Source organism: Macrotis lagotis, chromosome 5 (genome assembly GCF_037893015.1).
Source record: "Macrotis lagotis isolate mMagLag1 chromosome 5, bilby.v1.9.chrom.fasta, whole genome shotgun sequence".
In the NCBI taxonomy this organism is placed as follows: Eukaryota; Metazoa; Chordata; class Mammalia; order Peramelemorphia; family Peramelidae; genus Macrotis; species Macrotis lagotis.
The window spans coordinates 43,827,063-43,847,515 of NC_133662.1; positions in this window are offsets into that span (position 1 = coordinate 43,827,063).

Consider the following 20,453-nt stretch of genomic DNA (forward strand, 5'->3'; position numbering starts at 1 on the left):
TGATTTCCTGAAAGATATTTTGCAAGTTGTTTTCTTTTTGATCTAGGCTTTCTTTTAAGTCCAATAATTCACAAATTTTCTCTCCTGGATCTATTTTCCAGGTCATTTATTTTTCATAAAAAGGTACTTTATGTTTTCTTTAATTTTTTTTCAGTCTTTTCACTTTGTTTGATGGAAGTAGTCTCATAGATTTATTGGTTTCTGTTTGTCCAATTCTGACTTTTAGGACTTTTATTTTCTTCAGTTAGCTTTTGTGATTCCTTTTCCACTTGGTTATTTTTATTTTTATTATTATTTTTTGCTGAGTTGCATTCCTTTTCCTGTTAGTTGGTTTGAGTTTTAGATGAATTACATTCTTTTTCCCTTTGAGTTTTAGCTGAGTTGCATTTCTTTTCCAGTTGGTTGATTTAGGTTTTGCATGAGTTGCATTCCTTTTCCAGTTGTTCAATTTTATTTTTGAAGAGTTACATTCTTTTTCCAATTGGTTATTTTTACTTTTAAAGGAGTTGATTTCTTTGGTCAATTTTCCATAATTTTCCTGCATGACTCTCATTTCTTTTTTTCATTTTTCTTCTTCCTCTCTTCTTTGTTTTTTTTTCCTTCTTTGTTTTTTAAATTCTTTTTTTGAAGCTCTTCTTTGAACTTTTTGGATTTGAATCCAATTAATAGACTCCTTTGTGCCTTTCCCTGTAGGTATATTTTTTACTGCTTTCTTCTTCTGAGGTGGCGTTGTTATTATGTTTATTGGCATAGTAGTTCTTTATGGTTAGCACTCAGCTTTTTTTTTTTTTTTTTACTCATTTTAATTGTTTGAACCCTGCTCCTGAGGTATAGGGAGTAAAGGTTCAAAATTTTTATGTTGGAGCTGGGGTCTGATCTCTAGCTTATTCCTGACTAAGATGTTGCCTAGGCAGCCCAGTCATTGTCTTTGCAGAGGTTTATTTCTTCCTTTATGTCCAGATTCTGCCAATACAGTGGTTTGTTCCCAACCTAGTCCTGTCTTTTGTCCTAGTGTTTCAGAATTTGCTTGGGGTTGGGACCCTACCTATTGGCTTGCTATCTAGCCACTGAGACTTAAAATTATCAAGCTGTGGGAATCTGAATTACACTGTGGTTTAAAGCCTTCTTCTGACTTTCCTGCTCTCCTACATAATTTGGTTTTACTTCTCCTTTTCCCCCAAAGGACAGACCTTCACTGAAGATCCTCCACAGTGTCTACAAATGTAAAATTGTTTTGATCTTGTCTTTTTTGGTGGGATCTATAGCTTTAATATCTGTGTAGAGGCTTCATTTAGCATTATGTAGGGAAAAGCACCTGGAGCATGCTAGCTTCACAATGCCATCTTGGCTCTGCTCTGGAAATCATAGGCAATAAACTTCTTAACAAATGCCTCTCAAAGTGAATATAAGAACTAAACAATTTCTTGACAGATGATTACTTTTAAAACCTGTTCACATTTTTATGAGGAATACAATTGAATCTCAAAATCAAATTCTTATTGCCATAAAATGATTCCCATTTATATGGGAAAATACAATAAAGTCATCCAACATTTTAGGTTCTTTTCTTTTGATGACTTTGGAGACCTAGACAAACAACTCCCATTACTGCATTTATATTTTCAAAGATATTTGATGAATATGGTAATGATTTAATTTGGAAAATGCTGTGTTACTATTTGTGAGCAACCAAGTAGATCTTAATTCAACTGTGAGAGAATACTAATGAATAATAGAAATCAATGTACTTCAGAATCACTGCCATTGAAAAATCACTTTAAAATTTTAGTTTGTACTATTACTCATCATACTATAAGGATGGGAAAGCACTAAAATGTAGTGAATCTTCCTTATCTTGCCCACAGGAATGAAATCTTTTCAAACTCTATCTGCACTAATTATGATTTCTGTGTGCAAATTATTATTGCCATGGTTTACCCAGCATTGGTTAATTCCAAAATCTACTAAGGAATGATACTACTCAGTGCTAGGTAATTTAGGATCAGAAATAAAATTTGTGACCTTTAGGACCCCCATCTTCTTATTGAAGCAACCGAAGTCAAAATGGATATAATAGCATTTTGATGAAAAAATAAGCAGGGAATCAGTTTGTTCTCCCTTGCAAATTTACTTATCCTTACCTGTAAACATTCTTGAACCTGGGGTCTTTACCTCTCTTCTCTTATCTCTATTCTACTCCCTTTGAATTATATTTATTCTAGAGATTAGGCTTCTGTTTTTATGCTGATGATTGCCAGATAAACATCCCTTGTCCTGATATCTCTCTTCTGCCCCCTAGGTGTATATTTGCACTGCCTATTCACCCAAATATACAATTTACACCTTAATCCCAACATGTTTAAAGTTGACTTTATCATCTTTCTTCTTATACTTGCTATTCTTTCTGACTAGTAATTCTGTGTGTGGTGCCACTATTCTTCTGTCCATCTCATGTCCTCTTGGATGTTTCCATTAATTTCTCAAACCCAATAGGTTTTCAAATATTCTTGATTTTATCTCATCAATATCTCTTGCATCTCTCCTTTCCATTCTAACTATTGCCACCCTTGGTCACATCCTCATTACTACATTTTCAGATTACTGCAATGCCTTATAATTTGATTTCAAATGCTTTGTTGAACATTTTGTTCAAATGTCACTTCCATCTCATTCTATCTGGTATCATTTGCTGACATAGGGTGCTTCATCCTAGTAGTAAAAAAGAATATAAATTCTGTGAGAGAAAGAACTTGGTTTTTTTTTTTTATCTTCAGAATGTGTGCCAAAGGCTAAGACCCATTGGTCACAATATATACTTGTTGATAAATTGATTAATCTACAGTCTGATTTCTTTTTATCTTACTACCTATTCCTTCTAACAAATCTCAAATCATTTTATATAAATGAGCTTTAGTTTTTGTTTTCATGATGTTTTCTCATGCATACCATAATGGCATGATTACTCAATTTCTAAACCTATTGAAGTCTATTCTTTTTTTTTCAAAATTGGGTTCCAGGCTACATCATAGTTATTTTTGTACTTTTCCTTTCCTTGTTTAACTGTAAGCTTCTTGGAAAAATACTTTAATGTAGCTGTCTTTAAGACTAGCATGATCACATAAGTGACTCATTATATGAAATACTACAGTGAGGTCATTCTCATGGATTGCAACATGGTTTAATGGAAGGAGGACCTGGGTTCAAATCCAGTATCTGACACTTAGTAGTATGTGAACTCAGGCAAGTCACTCAATTTCCCTAGGTCTTCTTTACATAATTGTAGAGAAAAGTTCTATACAAATTGTCTTGTCTAGAATGTTTCTCAGGTGCTTTCTAGGTCTAGATTTATACCTTTTAAATTGAGGTTCTAAAATGAGATAACTTCTGATGTTCCTTCTGTTATTAGGTCTATAACTTTATAGCACTATATCAAGGGACAATGTGATAAATTATTTAGTATTTTGTGTAACCAAGAGGTAAATGTTGCTATGCCTGGCATAACATTTCTTATTTCAAGTATCCTTACACCAGTATGTAGAGTAGTATTTACATGAAGACTATGGAAAAGTTTTTGTTTTTATCCTGAAATGTTACTTTACCTTTGCATTACATGGTTGGGGGTAGGAGGAATTAGAGGAAGTTGCCTTATATTTGTAATCAGTTTATAATTTTTGAATTTTAAAAGACATTGAAAATAGTGGGAAAGTGGAAGTTTCAAAAACATTATTTTCTAAAATATATTCCTGTGAGTGAGTTCAGGTTATTAATATGAAAGAGACTAGACTGGCATTAGAGGAAGGATTCTATGATTCAGATTGAGATGATATAATCATTCCTTCATGTAATGAAGAAATAGGACAGAACAAATTTTATAATATAGAATGAAATTTCCCAGATAACATATTGGTGAGGAAAGAGAAGAGGATAACAATACCCTTTCATTATTTTATTGGGAATATTTCTTAAAAATTATTCCTCATCACTCTTCCCCCTTCATCTCCATACCCCAATGAATTTTTGCTATGGTAATATTTAGATTGTCATTTATACCTCATTAATTTAAATATAATTCAGAATTTTTGATATTTCAACTAAGTTGAGGATTCAAATTGATTCTGGAAGTGTAGAGATAAAAAGGTTTATTCAATAAATAGTTTGCACCAAATCTACAGGGGAGTTGTTTAAACACTTCAGAGAAGCAACTTTTCAAGCATTTCACTAGCATTCATTACTCTGAACCATTTCTTGTGCTAATTGCAAAGAATTTGTCTCTGCTCATTAGAGCAAAACTATTCCTTTTCCACATTGGTTAGCCCTGTTCCTATTATGATACATACTTGAAAGTAATAAAACTGTGTTTCTTTCTAAAGAAATTGCAAATGAAACTTTCCTCCCAATTAGTCTGACTTAGTGGGGTTGTATGAGGCTGAAAAAAATGATATTGAAATTCAATGGACATAGCTCTCATAATTAAATTTTTATAGATGCAAATTATTCTGAAATATCAGTTATGCATTCTCTTGGTTCTGTGTGTTATTCAGGAAGAAAAATCAGAGAAAGTTAAATTCTAAACCACAGAGAGCAAAGTCAATGCCATTGTTTTTCTTGCACTAGATCTTATAAATAAACACAATCTCTAATTTGCTCCCTTAGTATTTATCCCTTTACTTTACATTGAATATTATTTTCTTCCATAAATAGGCTGAGGAAATTCATGTTAACTAGAGTTGTTCCATTGAAAATTCATTATTCTGGCTCGTGGGATAAAAACATTCTTTCTTTAAAGTAAATTACTGCTATGGTACAAACTAAAGTTTGGGATTATGGACTGGAATTGTATGAAGGTAGGGAGAGAGAGTCATTGAATGAAAGATATGTTTGTAAAGAGTGCTTTACTAATATTTTGAAGGAGCCTTTCATACAGCATACAAGTTAAGAATATTTAGACCATAATTTCTGGGAGTTTTTAAGGAAATTTCCAGGAAAAAATAGTTTTTTTTAAATGGTTAAAGACAAGTGTGTGACAGTGATAAATTCTCTTCCAATTCTCTTTTTAGAGAACTTCCTCTCATAAAGGAGATAACAGTTATCCCCACTGAAGTGTCAGAGAAGAAATGAAAACAATGATTTCTCATATAATGCTACTTAAAGATAGACAATAAAATAAATGATTTATGGTTTTTAAAAATTGGTTATAGGATATAATCTCAGACTTTAATATTTATATTTTGCTCTTTGATCTTTTCTTCACGTTAATCTTACATTTAATAAAGAAATGCAATATTTCTGTTAGATACATGCAGTATGATTTCCTAGTTTGAAATTTTAATCAATAAAGAATGTTGATGACTAAGTATTTGAGTCTGTCCTTCACATGCTTATCTCTAGGCTCTCCACCCAATATCAGAAGGTACTTTCAGCTAATACCAAGTATTTTCTGAATCTCAGAAAACTAAATATCTCTTTCTAACTACTTGGCTTCTTTGTTCAGTTGAAATTTGCCAAGAACTCTAGCAGGTAAAAGCCCAATGAATCAACAACAGAGAAAGCTAATATTTAAACTCTGAGATGCTACTTTCCTACCTCCCATAATGCTCTGGCAGGGATATACAATCTAATCCATGTTGTTATATCTTTCTGTCTTCCCAATGCATTACACTGTCCTTGAAAAAAGAGATTAAATTCCAGAAAACATGCTTAGAGGTCATTTAGTCCAAGTCACAAACTGAGGTCCAGGCAAATTGAGATTTTCCCAAGTAAGTAGTAGAATTGGAATTAAACCCAAAGTTCTTTGATCCAGATCTTTGCACACCACCTTGCTACTTCTACTACCCAGGATTTAATAAATCTTTGTTGAATTGAGATGAGTTTAAATTGAATCAAACATTACTTAAATTATTATAAACATAGCCCATTGAATTTCTCATTGATCTTTAGTATGAAGAAGTATTTTGTCAAAGGCTTTTTCTGCATCTATGGATATAATTATGCAATGTGGGAGGGTTTCTTTTAATATGATTAATTATGCTAATTGTTTTCCAAATGTGAAACTATGTTTGCAAGACATATTGTAAATTACTTTTTTTGATAAATTGCTTTTATTTTTGGCAAGATTTTATTTGAAACTTTTAAATCATGACTCCTTAATGTTTTCTCTCTCTTTCTCCTCCCTCTTTCCATCTCTCTTACTTTTCTTATCTTTATTCACTTCTACTAATGAACTTGATGCAGAACTTTCCCAATTTTTAAGAATAATTTATATGTTTTGTAGATTAACTTTTTAAAAAAGTTTAATAATGTTTGTCCTTCATTTTTGAAGAAGACTATGACATCAGGGGGTGATACCATGAGAAGCACATGATTTGGATTTGAGTGATGCTAAGTTACCAGCCTCCCTTTCTCCTCAAGAACCATCTGGATCCAGTGGCCAGATATGAATCTGGGCAATCAGGATTAAATGACTTGCCCAAGGTCACACAGTTTATAAGTGGTAAGTATCTGAGACCAGATTCAAACTCTCATCCTCTTGAATTGAAGGCTCTATCCACTGTGCCACCCAGCTACTCCAAACTTTGATAGGATTCACCTGTAAATATATTTGAGGCAGGGTGTTTTTTTTTCCATACTCTTTTCTCATCCTTTAGAGTGAATTTAACTTCCTGAGATTGGATTAAATAAGATCTTTATTTGTTGTTCTGTTAATTTAGTTATTTTGTTTTTTGTAGATAATCTTCCTTTTTTTTTTCAATTCTCAGTTTTTGCTGGCCAATAACTGTATTTAGTAGGTTCTGATGATTCTTTTTTTTTTATTTCTTCTGAGCTTTTAGAAATTTGACCGTGTTTATTTTTTAAATTTTATTCCTTTGATTTTCTTTGTTTTTTTTAAATCAGATTAAAATGTTTATCAATCTTTTAATCTTTTCAAAGAGACAACTTTCATTTTTTTTGTCAGTTCTATAGACTTCCAAATCACCTTCCCTACCTAATTCCAATTTATACTGTTTGGAGGATACATTTAAATTGTTGAATTACTCTTCATTCTTTTATTCATTTAGTTATCTGGTATTTTTCCCCCTCTTTTTTCTCCCCTTGGTTTTCCTCTGTATCACTGATTAGTTCAAAAATCTCTTCTTCCTTCAATTTCTTTTTGTTAATTAGGATTATTTTGCAATTTTCTAACAAGTACTTCTGTTGAAGGAGAAGTATTAAATATTTGTCTAGCCTTTTCTGTAATATTAAGGAATTGCTATCTATGCCTGATTGATATTTTTAATGAGCCTCTGACTCCATTGTTCAGTTTAATCCTCTTCTCAAATATAAATTCAATAAGATAATAGAAAGTAACCTTAGTTCCTTTCTCCTACCCCTTTTCCACCTCTCTGTCTCTTAGCCTTCCAGTGTGGATGCCTATCTCTAGTCACATCCAGGTGGGTCATTCTTTGACCCTTTCTCCCAATTCCTTCTTGCACAGAAGGTGTGCTAGGTTACCTATAAAGGTTTGGCCAAACCCTAACTCCATGTTGATCTAAACCCAGTCATTCTCTTGTGACTGTTTCCTTTTTCCCCTTTCTTAACTTGTTTTTTTTGCTGTTAACTTGTGAACCTATATGAATTTTTGTAATATCCTATGAACCCTCTGCAGTAAATTATGAAATAAAGTTTCTGTCTTTTCCTCCTGAGTCAGAGAGTGCTAAGTTTTTCACCCAAAGGAGCCATGGCTGTCCCTCTTTCTAGCAACATTTCTTTTCTTTATTCTTCTTAATTTTCTTCCCTTTCTGTCTGTTGAAATTTTATTAACTTGGTCTGTAATCTTACTTATTGCTTCTTTAATCACACTCTGTTTCTGATGGAATAAAGCCTCAACTTCAGGCTTTGAGCTCCCTCTTCTAGACAATTTCTGTAATTGCCTTTATAAAAACTTGTCCAGTAATTTTTCCTTTTACAACATCCCTCCCTCTTAGAAGTACAAATTCACTGGTGAAGCTACATGACAAAAAGTTATATGGCATGGTAAAAATCCTTTTCCAATTATTGCCATTCAGTTCTACTCTCTGCTACCCTCCCCTGCCCCTCTACCTCTCAGTAGTTCATTTTTCTTCTTCCTATTAGACTTGCCATATAATTCTTGGGTTTATACCTCCCCAAGACCCCAGAACTCCACAAATAAAAGTCTGTATGCTGATTGCTCCTGAGTTATTTCATGTGCTTTATCAGAGGGAAAATGTTATTCATGGAGGCACAGAAAAAGTTGTGTGATGATGCACCAACTTCCTTAGATTAGATTGTCTATCACAAAACCTCCATTGCTGATCACAGGCATGTTTCTCTTTCCCATGGGAGTGTTTTTCATTAAGTTGAGATCCCTCTTTTATTCTCCAGGTTTCAACCCCTTTTCTACCTCTTCTCTCATTCTCTTGAAACGCCTATTATTACCACTTGTCCATAGGTATCTTCATTCTTCAAAGATTCTGCAAAGATCATCATTCATTCACCTTTGTTAGCCACCTCCCCTCCATCCCACAGATAAATCTACTCTGTAATTCAGTCCCACATGATACTGTAACTTGGAAGCACAGTAGGGGTAAAGTACCTGCCTAGCAACAGAAAGAGTAGAGTTCAAATTTGGTTTCATACACCTAGTGGCTGTATCACCCTGGGCAGGTCACTTAATCCTATTTGTCTTATTTTCTTCATCTACAAAATAAGTCAGAGAAGGAAATGACAAACCACTCTAATGTCTTTGCCAAGAAAACTCCAAAAGGGATCAATCAAGAAGAGTAGGACATGACTAACAGTGGCTAAATAATATTAATAACAAATACATTTATCTACTAGTCAGGGACTAGTCCTGTACTTCTGTTCCTCTATGTTCAATCTTCCTTTCCTTTAAGTTCCTGTAGCTTTCTTGTTTTTTCTATGCTTTATATCTCCTGATTATCATTAATTTTATTTTCTTTCCTTACATCTTTTTTATTTTTTCTGTTAAAAAACAAAACACCTCTAAACTAGATGCCATTTATTTAATTATTCATTTTTTTCTTGGTAATTGTTCTTGGGTTTCTTATATGGTTATTTGTAAGTCAAATATTTTATTTACATATCTCTATCTGCTCCCCTTTTCTTTTCAGGAATGCCTGAAATGTCTCTTTTGTTAAGTACATTAAGGCATTTTTCATTTATAATTAGACTCAGACTTCCTGGGGATATTATTTTGGTTGCATCTAAAATTACTTTCTTTTTCAGAATATTTTATTCTTAATTTTTACTGGACATATAATGATCTTCAGATTACCTTACATTTAAAAGTGAAGTTTTTTCTTATGACCACATGCAAAATTTTTTGATATTCAAATTGTCAAATTTAATAAGTGTATATCTTAGATTTAAAGTCCAAATTTTTCTTTGTTCTTTTCCTTTTTTGCTTTGAGATAATCGGTAAATAGTTTTTTTTTTTTTTTATCTTTTGAATTCACAAATTTTCATTTCTTGAATGATCATTGTCAAGGAATTTTTTTTCTTTTTAAAGCATTTGTTATCTTCTTTTGGGAGTCGTATGATCCTTAGGTTGCCTCTGTCTAGACTTTCTTTGACTTCAAAGGTCCTTACTTGTCCAGTGATTTGTTTTTAACATTATTTGTTGTATTTTGCTTCTCTTCTGCCAGATTTTTCTTCCACTTCATAAGTTTTATATTCCACATCTGTTACTCTTATTTGCTTCATTTTTTTGCTGTTGTTTTTCCATATTAGTCATGTTGTGAAAGAATAACAAGACAAAGGGGGAAAAAAAGCTGTGAGAAAAAAATACAACCAATTTAAAAAAAAGTGAAAATAACAGGCTTTGGTCTTTTCTACCTTAATTATTTTGGTCTAATAATGAAGTAACAAAAAGTTAGGTGATACATGAATTTTTATTCTCTAAGGTTTACTGAGAAACTTATAGGTAAAAGACATCATAAAAGATGTCTACTCTGATACAAATTTATGAGGCATATTTATAGAGAAAAGACAAATATTGACAAAATTGAGTTAGAAAACTAATGAGATTTCATGTAGATGACATAGATATACTTCATTATCCTCTCTCATAAGTTATATTTGCTTCAAATTCCTATTGATAAGTATCCCACTGGATTCTGGAAAGGAATGTTAACAAACATAGAATTTCTCTTTCCTTATCCAAGATGGCTCTTATCTTATGATCTGTTGACCCAGGTAAAGGAATTTATTGTTCTATTATAAGGCTGACCAGATAGAATTGACATAGGATAAGTTAACATTGAAATGAAGAGCAGATCTTGACATGTTAGAATGACATTTTTGCACACAAAGTATTCAGATTTATAACTCTTAATTAGAAGCTTAGAGATCAATTTTTTTTTATCAGAAATATAAAATTTGGAGGCAGCTAGGTGGCACAGTGGATAGAGCAGGGGCCTTGGGAGTCAGGAGGACCCGAGTTCAAATCTGACCTTAGACACTTAATAATTGCCTAGCTGTGTGACTTTGGACAGGTTGCTTAACCCCACTGCCTTAAATAAAGAAAAATTTTAAAATAAGAAATATAAAATCTTAGAGACTTATTAGACTTTGGCAGTCTGCATTCAGGCTCTATAGTTCTTTCTCTGGATGTGGATGGTATTTTAAATCAGAATTTTTTAGAATTGTCTTTAAACACAGTATTGCCAAAATCTAAGTCTATCATAGTAGATTGGTGGTTGCTGACTTCACTTAAGTCTGTCTGCTCATAATAATCCCAGAACTCTCATTTACTTCTTTGGAGAAAATCTCCAAAATGGATTCAGGTTGTTTGTTTCATTGATTTTTAAGTTCTGTTAAAACATAAATATTTTACATTTATTTTTCCCAATGAGTTTCATTTATCTTCTATATCATCATGGAATTTCATGTTGATATTCTATATTTTGGGGAAGTAAAAATTCTATTTTTCTCATTAGACATTGGTTCAACTCCTTTTACCTTTTAATTTTTGTAATTTCTTTGGTACTTTTTATTCCTTTCAGTTTAAGGACTCTTTTGATTTATCTCCTTTTCTCTGAGTTTTTTCTTTTTAACATATTTATTTTATTTTGAGATCCCTGGGACCTCTGGGCAGAGCCAAGGATGGCAGCATGAAGCTAACATGCTCCTGGAACTTTTCCCCTACCAAAGATAAATGAGGCATCTATTCTGACATTCAAGCTACAGATACCACCCCCCCAAAAGGAAATTCAAAGAAGTTTCCAAGGGAAGACATCATGGAGAATCTTTAATAAAGATCTGTCTCTTCTAGAGAAAAGGAGAAGTAAAGCCAAATGAGGTAGGAGAGTGGGAAAAGCCAGCAGAAAGCATTTAGCCACCATGCAATTCAGATCCCCAAAACTTGACAACAGCAGAGGTTCCAGCAGCTAGATAGTAAGCCAACTGGGAGGATCCCAAACCCAAACAATGTCTGAACCCTGGGAACACTGGGGTAAAAGACAGAATTGGGTTGGGAACAAACCACGGCTAAGTCAGAACCTGAACATAAAGGAGGAAAAAATGTTCTGCAAAGGCAAGGCCTGGACTGCACAGGCAACATCTTGGCCAACAATAAGCCAGGGATCAGACACCCAGACCCAGACAAAAAAACCCAGAAACTTAAATCTATATTCCCTATACCTCAGGAGCAGAACTAAAACTTCAAAGATGAGCATAAAAGCTAAAAAAGAGCTCACTATTTATAGAAAACTACTTTACAGACAAAGATGATAGCAATGCCATGTCTGAAGAAGAAATAAATGAAAAATCACTCAAAGAAGTATTGAAACAGTTTATAAACTGGACTCAAATAAAAAGCTAAATGAAGAACTTATGAAAGAATTTAAAAGCCAAAGAAGAGAGGAAGAAGAAAAAAAGAATAAAGAAATAAGAGTCATGCAAGAAAATGATGAAAAATTGACCAAAGAAATCAACTCCATTAGAAGTAAAAATATTCAACTGAAAAAAGGAAACACAAAAGTTAATTGAAGAAAATAAAACCCCCAAAATTGCAATTGAACAAATATGAATCTACAAGACTACAAGAATCTATCAAATAAAATCAAAGGGCTGAAAAAAAACTGAAGAAAATGTAAAGTTCCTTTTACAGGAAACAAATGACTTGGAAAATATATCCTTGAGAGACAATCTACGAATCATCAGACTACCAGAAAGCCTAGATCTTAAAAAGAACCTGGGAAAAAACATGCAGGAAATTATTAGGGAAAACTGTCCAAATCCACTAGAATAAGAAAACAATATAACCACTCAAAGAATCCACAGAACCCCTCCAGAAAGAGACTCCAGGATAAAAACTCCAAGGACTGTTATAACCAAATTCCATAACTCTCATATAAAGAAGAGAATATTGCTGCAACAAAAAGAAAACAATTCAAATACAAAGGAAATATAATCAGACTCACACAGGATTTGTCAGCTACAACACTGAAGGACAGGAAGACTTGGAACAGCATATTTTGGAGGGCAAAGAACCTGAGTATACAATCCAGAATATACTACCCTGAAAAATTTAGCATTTAATGTCAGGGAAAAGTTAGATGTTCAATGAAACAGAGAACTTCCAGAATTTCCTGACATAAAGACTAGAACTGAACAGAAAATTCATTTGCCATAATACAGGACTCAAGAGTTGCATGAAATGGTAAATGAAAAAGGGAAGGAAAAACAAAACAAAACAAAACAAATGTTGGTCAAGACCATTAAATTGGATAAAATCCTTAAATGGAAGATATAGCATTTCTAATTCTTTAGGACTTTACTTCTAATTAAAAGATAGAATATAATTGAAGAGAATGGACTTAAAGTACATGGATATAGTTGGATATAATACATAACCTCCATTGAAGGAGGTTCAAGATGACATCACTATGTTTGAAACAAAAAGCCTTGAAGAAAAACAGGGGTTTAACTTTAAAATCAAGTGTCTCAATATCCTTTGACCAACTTTAATTCTACTGTGCTTAAAACCTTGTCTAATGAGGGCATCATAAACTAGGAGGACCTGAATCAGTGTCTCTTTACAATGATTTGTAAAGTTCTAAGGTGAGACCTCCACAGCCTTCCAGTATTTAGAGATCTTTGAGATTCTTGCAGTTAATTAGTTCATGGTTTGACTTAACCCAAGCTTCACTTAAAAGGGGGTTAAGTAACCTGGGGTGGGGGTGGGGTAAAGTGTGAGAGAAAATAGGTCTGGGGACAGGGGTACAAATTGTTCAAAAAATGATATGACTTTGGATGATACTCTGGCTCATGAAGAGGATTGGTGTACTTGAAAGATACTTGAAAAAAGGATAAGGTAAAAAAATGAGTTTAATTATAATTTGATACAATTTGAGAAATGCTGCTTTTCAAGCAATCAAGTAAACAATTTGTGATGATAACCTGATAACAATATGATCTTATTAAGTAATCAAATAATCAAAATGTACCTGATTAATAGTACTAAAGTGATAAATAACACCAAGAGAGGCACAAAGATTTATAATTTTAAAAGGAAAAAAAGTGAGACATGAATGCTGAGTAAATTCTATTCAATAGATTTGGCCCAGGGAGGGAAATGAGATTCATTCTCATTTGTGTTTAAAAATCTACCCTAATCTACAGGGATGGGGGGGAGGGGAATAAGGGAAAAGGGGACTGATAAAAGGGAAGGTGAAGGTATAAATAAAAAAAATTGAAAGTTAAACTTGAAAAAAAAATCAAAGGGGAAAGGTAGTAAAATTTGGATGAAGAATAAGAGAAAAGGAAAGAAAAAATATAAATGGAGAAAGATAGCATTGAGGGAAATACAGACTTGATCATCTTAACTGTAAATGTGAATGGGATGAACAGTCCCATAAAATGGAAGTGGATAGCAGAATTAATTAAAAAAAGGATGAATAAATCTACAATATATTGTTTGCAAGAAACACATTTGAAGTAGAGAGATAAACAGTGTAAAGGTAAAGGTTGGAGAAAAATATATTATGCCTCAGATGAAGTAAAAAAAAAATCAGGGGAGTGATGTCCTAATCTCAGATAAAGTGAAAGCAAAAATCAATGTCATTAAAAGGGATAAAGAAGGAAACTGCATCTTTGTTTTTTTTTTTAACATTTTATTTGTTTTCCAATTAAATACAATAGTAATATGTACCTATCAGTTTTGTAAGGTTTTGAATTTTAAAATTTTTCCCCTAGACTCTTCTCCCCCCACAGAAAGTTGTCTGATAGTCTCTACATTGTTTTCATGCTATACGTTGATGTAAGTTGAATATGTTATAAGAGTAAACATAAGGGGTGGCTAGGTGGCATAGTGGATAAAGCACCGGCCCTGGAGTCAGGAGTACCTGGGTTCAAATCCGGTCTCAGACACTTAATAATTACCTAGCTGTGTGGCCTTGGGCAAGCCACTTAACCCCATGTGCCTTGCAAAAACCTAAAAAAAAAGAGTAAACATAAACTCCTATCCCCCCCCCCAAGAAGATGAGAAACCTCAAGAATAGAGAGAGAGAGAAAAAAAATTATACTTCAGTCTGTGTTCATATTTCAATGTCTCTGTCTCTGGAGTGAGTTGCTTTCTTTATCTATAAGTCCACCAGAGAAGTTGCTTCAATATTTTTCCTATGGTTGCTATTACTAACTGTACCTCCACTCTATTGCTCCCCACTCTCCTTTTTTCTATTCTCTCTGTCTCTCTGTCTCTCTGTCTCTCTGTCTCTCTGTCTCTCTGTCTCTCTCTCTCTCTCTCTCTCTCTCTGTCTCTCTCTCTCTCCTTTCATCCTGGCCCTGTGCAAAAGTGTGTTGAATCTGAGCACCCTCTGCCTCGATCTTCCCTCTCTTCTAGCACCTATTCCCCCCTTCATTCCCCCCATTCCCCTTTATCCCATCCCTTTCTTCTCATTTTTCTCTAGGGTAAAATAGATTTCCTCACCCTATTAAGTTGTATGTTATTTCCTCTCTGAGTCATTTCTGTTGAGAATGAAGGCTCACTCATTCCCCTTTGCCTTCCCCCTTTCTACTCTATTGAAAAAGCTTTTTCTTGAATCTTAGGTGAAATTTCTTAGCTTCTTCATCTCCTTTCCCTTTTTTCCAGTCCTTTCCTTTATCACCCATGACTCTATCTTTTTACTATATTATACCGTTCTGCTCCTTCCTATGTCCTGTCTATATATGCTCCTTATAACAGCTCTTATAAATGAGAACATTCATATGAGTTATCAATATCTTCTTCCTGTACAGGAATACAAACAGTTCAATATCATTAAGTTCCTCATAGTTAGTCCTCTTCTACTCCTTCTATGGTTCACCAGAGTCCTGTACTTGGAGATCAAACTTTCTGTTCAGTTCTGGTTGAAAAAAAGTTTGAAAGTCCCCTGTTTCACTGAAAGTTCATCTTTTCCCCTGAAAGAGAACGTTCAATTTTGCTGGGAGGTTGATTCTTGGTTGTAAACCAAGATCTTTTCCCTTCTGGAATATCATATTCCAATCCCTACAAGCCCTTAATGTAGATGCTGCCAGATCCTGTATAATCCTGACTATGTAGCCTGGGTAGTTGAATTGTTTGTTTCTGTCAGCTTTTAGAATTTTCTCTTTGATTTGGGAGTTTTGGAAGTTGGCTATAATATTCTTGGAAGTTTTTCTTTTAGGGTCTCTCTCTCAGGAGATGACCAGTGAATTCTCTCATTCTCTGTTTTTCCCTCTGCTTCTAGGGTCTCATGGCAATTTTGCTGTATTATTTCTTGAAAAATAAAGTCTAGGCTGTTCTCTTGATCATGGCTTTTAGATAACCCTATAATTTTAAAATTATTTCTTATGGATCTGTTTTCAAGGTCAGTTGTTTTTCTAATAACATATTTCACATTTTCTTCTAATTTTTGACTTTTTTGGAAGAGTTTTATTTCTTCCTGATTTCTTGTAAAATCATCAACTTCCTTTAGCTCCATTCTGCATTTGAAGGAGTTATTTTCTTCAGAGAGCTTTTTTTAATCTCCTTTTCCAGTTGGTCAGTTCTGCTTTTTAAGGCATTCTTCTCCTTATTTGTCTTTTGTTTTTGCTTTTTCCATTGGGCCTAAACTGCTCTTTTTTTTTAACATATTATTTTCTTCTTCTTCTTCTTTTCTTTTTTTTTTTTTTTGGTATATCTTTCACCAAGCTTTTTATTTGGTTTTCATGATTTTTCTGCATCACTCTCATTTCTTCTCCCAATTTTTCCTCCACCTCCCTTAATTGCTTTTAAAGTCTTTTTTGAGCTCATCCATAGTCTGAGCCCATTTTCTATTTCTCTTGGAGGTTTTGGATGTGGAAGCTTCAATTTTTTTCATCATCTGAAGATGTGTTTTGATCTTCCATGGGACTAAAGTAATTCTCTATGGTCAGATTCTCCTTTTTCTGTTGTTACTCATTTCCTCAGCCCAAGACTAATTTACAGCACTTCCAAGGTTTGGGTTTTTTTGGGGGGGGGGGGTGTGAATACACCACTGGGACCTTTATTCCTCCAAGGTATTATGTTCTCTTGCCTGTGCTTTGATATGTAGATGGCCCCTGTACTTCCCTCTGCTCTGGGGCTATAAGGAGAATCCTGCTATCTTAGTATGGAAGCCCAAGCTGCAAGCTGGATCTGAGTGTAGGCTTGCAGCAGAGTCCTAACACAAGGGAGAGCAGAGAAATCACTGCAGACTTCCCTTACCATCTCTGGAGGGTTGAAGGCTACTTTCTCCAGATTCTCACTGTAGATATACTAAAGCCAGTGCTTCTCACTCCACTCTTTCTGGTGGAGCAAAGTTCTTTCTCCTCTCCTTCAAGGTGTCTTGGGTGATCTCTGGGCTGGGCTGGGCTGGACTGGGCTGCACTGAGCTGCATGGGTGGCTTTTTTCCAATCTCTGGTCCTGGTGAAACACACATTTTCCGTGGAACTTCTAAGTTATCTTGGACTGGGAAAATGTATTACTCAGTCTTTCTGTGGGTTCTAACCCTCCAAATTTTGGCTAGAAACATCATTTTTTTTTGGAGTTTGCGGAGGAAGAGGTTCCCAGGATATGCTGCCTTCATGAAGCCATCTTTGCTCCACCCCCTGAAACTGCAACTTTTTTTTAAAGATTTTTGCAAGGCAGTGGGGTTAAGTGGCTTGCCCAAGGCCACACAGCTATGTAATTATTACTGGTCTGAGGCTGGATTTGAACTCAGGTACACCTGACTCCAGGACTGGTGCTTTATCCACTAAACCATCTTGCCACCCTTGAAACTGTATCTTCTTAAAAGGCACCATTGGTAATGAAGCTATATCATTACTAAATATGCACGCATTTAATGGTATAGCATCCAGATTTCTAAGAGAAAAGCTGAGTGAATTAGAAGGGGAAATAGATAGCAAAGTTTATTAGCAGGAGACCTCCATTTCCCTCTATCAGAACTAGATAAATCTAAGCACTAAATAAACAAGAAAAAAGGTAAGAAGGTAAATAAAATCTTAGAAAACTTAGATATGTTAGACCTCTTGGAGAAAATTTAATGGGGATAGAAAAGAATATACCTTTTTCTTGGCAATACATGGAACCCATAGCAAAATTGACCATGCACTAGGGCACAAAATCCTTAAAATCAAATGTAGAAAGGCAGAGAAATAATAAATACATACTTCTCAGATCATGATACAATAAAAATTGCATATAATCAAGGATCATGGAAAGATGATCCAAGAACTAATTGGAAATTATATAACTTTATTTTAAATAATGGGTGGATTAAAAAGCAAATAATAGAAATAATCAATGATTATGTCCAAGAAAGTTATAATAACAAGACATCATTCCAAAATTCATGAGATGCAGCCAAGGCGATTTTGAGGGGAAACTTTATATCTCTCTAAATGCCCAAATGAATAAAATAGAGTAAGAAGAGATCAATGAATTGGGTATACAACTAAAAAAGCTAGAAAAAGAACAAATTAAAAATCCCCAATTAAATACCAAATTAGAAATTCTGAAAACCAAGGGCGAGATTAATAAAATTGAAAGCAATAAATCCATGGATCTTATATAAAAAACTAAGAGTTGGTTTTATGAAAAAGACAATAAAATAGACAAACCTTTGGTTAATCTGGTTAAAAAAAGGAAGAAAATAACCAAAATACCAGTATCAAAAATGAAAACGATGAATTTACCAACAATGAGGAGGAAATCAAAGAGATAATTTGGAACTACTTTGTCAAACTCTATGCCAACAAGTTGGATAACCTGAATGAAATGGATGAATACTTATAAAAATAAAAACTACCCAGATTAACAGAAGAGGAAATAAATTACTTAAATGATTACATTTCAAAAAAAAAGAAATTGAAGAAATTATCAACAAACTCCCTTAAAAAAAGTCTCCAGGTCCAAATGGATATACAAGTAAATTCCACCAAACATTTAAGGTACAATTAATTCCTATTACATAAAACTACATACACAATTTTTAAAAATGGGAGAAACAGTTTAGACAAATGACATCAACATGGTGCTGATACCTAAACCAAGAAGAACCAAAACAGACAAAAAAATTATAGACCCATCTCCCTAATGAATATAGATGCAAAAATGTTAAATAAAAAATTAGCAATGAGACCACAGCATGTTTTTACTAGGTTAATACACCATGATCAGGTAAGATTTATACCAGGTGGGCAGGGGTGGTTTAACATTAGGGAAAACACTTAACATAATTAAACATATCAGTAGCAAAACAACAAAAATCAGATGATTATCTCAATAGATACTGAAGAAGCTTTTGATAAAATACAACATCCATTCCTATTAAAAAACACTAGGAAATTTAGGGGTAAATGAAGTTTTCCTTGAAATAATAAATAATATCTAAAACATTAACAAATATTATATGTAATGGGGATAATTTAGAAGCATTTCAAATAACATCACGTGTGAAACAAGGATGCCTATTATCACCATTATTATTCAATATAGTATTAGAAATGCTAGCTTTAGCAATAAGAGAAGAAAAAAATTGAAAGAATTGGAATTTGCAATGAGGAAGCAAACCTTTACTCTTTGTAGATGATATGATAATATACTTAGAGAACCACAGAAAATCTTCTAAAAGCTCCTTAGAACAATTAACAAATTCAGCAAAGTAGCAAGATATAAAATAATCCCACATAAATCATCAGCATTTCTATATATGAACATCAAAGCCCAAGAGCAAAATATAGAAAGAACAATTCTATTTAAAATAACAATAGACAACATTAAATACTTGGGAATCTACATTCCAAGAGAAACCCTGAAACTGTATGAACACAATTATAAAGCACTTCTCACCCAAATAGAAGTCAGATCTAAATAATTGGGAAAATGTCAAATATTCATGATAAGGTTGAGCTAATATAATAAAAATGACAATTTTACCCAAATTAAATTACTGATTCTATGTCATACCAATCAAACTACCAAAGAACTACATTACCAAGCTAGAAATATTAGTAACAAAATTCATCTGGAGCAACAAAAGGGCAAAAATAGCAAGGGAACCAAAGAAAAAAAATGTAAAGAAATGTGGCTTAGTTTACCAGATCTAAAACTATGCTACTAAGTGGCAGTCATCAAAGGTATCTGGTACTGGTTAAAAAATGGATCCGTGGATAGGATAGGTTCAAAATAAACCACAGCCAATGCCTACAGAAATCTATTATTTGACAAGCTCAGAGACATCGTTTCTGGGATAAGAACTCACTATTTGTCAAAAATTGTTGAGAAAACTGGCAAAAACTAGGCAGAGAGCAACACCTCACATTCTTTACCAAAATTAAATCAAAATAGGTACAGGATTTAGACATAAAACTAAAAAATTTTAGTTATAAAAACTAAAAAAAAATGCTCCAAATCATTATTGATTAGAAAAATGCAAATTAAAAGAACAATGAGGTTTTACCTCACATCTATTACATTAGCCAAGAGGAGAAAAAGGGAAAATGATCTATGATGGAGAGATTGTGGGAGGATTGGGACATTGATGTATTGCTGTTGGAGTTGAGAACAAATTCATTCTTTCTGGAGAGCAATATGGAACTATGCCCAGGGGCAATAAAATTGTTCATACTCTTGGACCCAGCAATTCCGATTCTGGGTCTATATCCAGAAGAAATTATTAAAAAATGAAAAAGTCCTTCATGTTCCAAAATATTCATAGCAGTGGCAAAGAATTGAAAATTGAGCAGATGCCCACCAATTAGGGAATGGTTAAACAAGTTATGGTACATGAATACTATGAAATATTATTGTTCTATAAGAAACCATAAATGGTTGGACTCTAAAGAAGCATGGAATGACTTACAGGATCTTATTCTGAGCGAAGGGATAGAACCAAACAACAACATTGTGAGATGAACAGCCCTGATGGAAGCAACTCCTCTCAACAGTCCAGAGAGCTGGGATAATTGTATT